Source organism: Dipodomys ordii, unplaced genomic scaffold, assembly GCF_000151885.1.
Source record: "Dipodomys ordii isolate 6190 unplaced genomic scaffold, Dord_2.0 Scaffold166, whole genome shotgun sequence".
Classification (NCBI taxonomy): Eukaryota; Metazoa; Chordata; class Mammalia; order Rodentia; family Heteromyidae; genus Dipodomys; species Dipodomys ordii.
In genome coordinates, this window is record NW_012267382.1 from 903,535 (window position 1) to 907,261 (window position 3,727).

At 65.3% G+C, this 3,727-nt stretch overlaps 1 protein-coding gene across 1 annotated transcript in view; it reads right to left on the bottom strand.

The window, feature by feature from the left end:
- Muc6 (mucin 6, oligomeric mucus/gel-forming) overlaps positions 1-3,727 on the bottom strand; it is a 36,090-nt gene that overhangs the window by 25,642 nt on the left and 6,721 nt on the right. The window lies entirely within an intron of this gene.

The window sequence follows — 3,727 nt, forward strand, 5'->3', positions numbered from 1 at the left end:
CACACCAGACCCCATCCCCCACACCAGACCCCATCCCACACACCCCATCCCACACACCAGACCCCATCCCACACACCCCATCCCACACACCACACCCCGTCCCCCACACAAGACCCCGTCCCCCACACAAGACCCCATCCCACACACCAGACCCCATCCCACACACCCCATCCCACACACCAGACCCTGTCCCCCACACCAGACCCCGTCCCACACACCAGACCCCGTCCCACACACCAGACCCCATCCCACACACCAGACCCCATCCCACACACCCCATCCCACACACCAGACCCCATCCCACACACCAGACCCCATCCCACACACCATACCCCATCCCACACACCCCATCCCACACACCAGACCCCATCCCACACACCCCATCCCACACACCAGACCCCATCCCACACACCAGCCTCTCATCCACAGACTACCTGAGCCATCAGTTCTGGACTTGGCGCTGGCCTCTTCTGGCCTCTGTGACCCCGTCTTGCAGGCCCGGGGTCCTCAGGGCCACTCTGCCTGTCCTTGGAAGGTCTGGAGATGCTGAGACAGAAGCTGGGGGTGCTGTGTCACCATAGAGAACTTCAGCACTGCAGGACCCTGGGTCCGGCGTGGCTCTGTGGAGCATGTTCCCAGTGTGTGCCAGGCCCTGGGTTTGATACCCAGCACCAAGAATAGCATAAGAGGAATAACTCTGAGGTGACCCCTGTAATTGTGGGCGGTTGTCCGCTGCTCTGGCTCCTCTTTCTGGGTGTCCCGTTTGCAGTCATTGTCAACAGGCTCAGCAGCACCTGCTCAGGAATGAAGCTGAGAATCAGAGGGGCCTTCACCCCATGACAGCCCAGTAGTGCAGGGACACCGGGGCCCGCGTACCACAGCTGCGCCTCTGAGCAGGCCCCAGGTGGGCATCAAGGCCCTGGGCCCTGGGTGGGGCCCTGTGGAGGACAGCCACTGGGCAGCGGTGTGTGACCCCGCGTGGCCAGGACCTCGGTACCTGATGACGGGGCTTGTCTGACCATCTGTTTATATGTCTGCATGCGTGTACATCTATGTGCAACGTCATACATGTTATGCACGTCCACATGTGCACATGCTGTATGTGTGAGTGTGTACATGCACACACATGGGTGTGTATGTGGACACGTACACACCTGTGGATATGCATGTGTGCACGTGTACGTGCGTGTGCATGTCTGGTGCTTGTCTGCAGTACAAGTGTGCATGTGTGTTTGCATTTGTGAATATGTACCTGTGTGTGTGCATGTGTGCACGTGCACACCCTGGAGTGAGACGTAGCTTGGGTTTCCTGAAGCTGTGCATCTGGGCTGGGCACGGCTGTGTGCCTGTGGGAGCAGATGGTTCTGGTGAGCTTTGCTGTCAGGGCCTGGGGAGGCGCCGGCCGCTCTTTCCTGCAGATGCCGGCTTGGCAGGAATCACTGCTGAATGGCGGTTTTGTCCCTTGACTTGGAGCGCCTGAGCGCCCTGTGGAAGGGCTCTGCCTCTGAGATAAGATTGAGTGGACCATTGTTCCTGCAATCACAGCGATAAGCCGGCCCGCTGCCGGCCTGGCAGCGCCGCACCGGCAGGTGCACAAGGGGCGATTGTCCACTTCCACACGGGCTCACACCTGGCCCTTTGTGTCTGTCTGTGTGTCCGGGCCCTCGGCAGCGCTCACCCGGGGCCCCGGCTGGGCTGTGAGACGGGGTTTGGAGGGGGTCCTGAGGCCCAGAGAGGCTTGCCCCAAATCGGCTGTGTGTCCCGGCAGAGACGGCTTGGGCTCACTGGGAGGCAGCGGTGGGCAGACTGCTCAGGTGGACATTCTGACAGTGTCCTCATACCAGCCCCAGCTGCGGCTCCCCGAAGGCTGCGGAGCAGGCTCGGGATCTGCCTCCCACCACAGGGGGAAGCCTCGAGCCCGGGGCCTGGCGCCTCTTCTCCATCTAGGACCGCCTGTCTTGTCTGCTGGTCCCTGCCGTGGGGCTCTGCCTGGCCGGCCTGGCACCTGGGTAGCTGCCCCTGAGCTTGGCTGCCGGTCACCCTCAGATAGAGGCGCGGGCCTGGCTTTGTTTGGAGAGTGCGTGGGATGGCTTGGCAGTGTTTGAGCAGTACCCTGGGGGCTCCCCGCGGTGGTGTCCCCTTTGTGACTGGCCGGTGTGGCCGGTTGAAGGCGTCCTGTGGTTGGAGTAGAACTCATGGCCCTGTCTGCCCCGGTGTGGTGTTGAGGTCACCTGGCCGAAGCCCTGGAGACCAGGCAGTGTCAGGGCAGCACTGGGCTGGGAGCGAAGGCGGACACCAGCCGACCTCGGACCAGGCGCGGTGGAGGGGCCTCAGGTGCGAGGGGGAGCGGTGTCCCCAGTCCAGCCTTGAGCCCTGCTACCCAGCAGGGTCAGGGCATCGTTGCCCGTCCAGCGGGGACCCTGTCTCCCTCCCCCTGACTCCTGGGCAGCTTCCCCCCGGCCTGTACCCCTCTGCCCGTGGGTCCTCCCTGCCGGGATCCCCGCCCACTGGGCCCACCGGTGGGTGCCCGGTGCCCCCTGGTGCGTCAGATCCTGCCCACCTCTGCCCCACCGAGGTGCTGATGGCGCTCGACCAGCCCCGTGGACCCAACCTCGAGCCGTCGGTGGTGCCGTGTGCCAGGCGGGCCCGGCAGGGAGGGCACCTCCACCCCTCCCTCGGTGCCTGCTAGGCCCCCACGCGCCCCGCAGCCTCTGCACGCTCAGAGGCCGGGACGTCTCTACTTAGGCTCCAGCCACTCAGCCGCAGCGGGTGAGGCCTGCGTGCGGGGGGGGGGGGTGAGGGCTCTGCCCAGGAGGGGCGATCTGTCCTCCAGAATGTACCGGAAGGCCTTGCGTTGGCCCGGCTCTCCCAGGCTGAGGGTCCATGGGCCTCTCCACCACGCCCTGCACCCCAGCTGGCAATGGCCCGGTGGGGAGGGGACGGGTAAGCCGGCCCGAGCTGTGCTTCTGTGCCTAGAAGTATGGGGTCGGGGGTCAGTGTCCTGGGCAGGTGGACCCGGGCGCCACCCACTACCAGGCAGCTCTGAGAGGGGTCGGGCCCAGTGCCACCAAACGGGCAGAGGAGGGACACTGTGCCCATCTCCCCAGGGACTGCTGGGGCAGGTGTCCCAGGAAAGGCCCGGGGGCCGCTGTGTGTCACCCCCAGACCAGGCACCGCTGATTCACAGTGCGTGGAGACCAAGGTGCTCATCTGCACACCCCAAACTCTGGAGGCGCCAGCAATCTGGATACCCCAAACCTGAGTGCAGACGTCGCATCTGTAAACCCCCAACGCTGCTCTGGCCGGTGCTCAGGGCCGCAGCCCCCTCAACCAAATCCCAATAGTCCAGGCTGAGGGTTGGGCCTGTCTGTGTCCAGCGTCCAGGCCCGAGTCCAAGGCCTCCCTGGGCCAGGCCAGCGGGGAGCGGCGCGTGACGAGAGAGCGCGACACCCCAACCCGCTCCCGGCCCCGGACGGATGTTGAGTGAAAAGCAAACAGATAAGCCTGGCAGAGACTCGGGCCGGCCCCAGGCTGCCCACCGCTCTGTGACCCCCCCCGGGCTGCCCTCCCCTCTGTGTTCCTGCAGGGCTGCCCTCCCCTCTGTGACCCCCCCACGGGCTGCCCTCCCCTCTGTGTTCCTGCAGGGCTGCCCTCCCCTCTGTGACCCCCCACGGGCTGCCCTCCCCTCTGTGACCCCCCAGGCTGCCCTCCCCTCTGTGACCCCCCC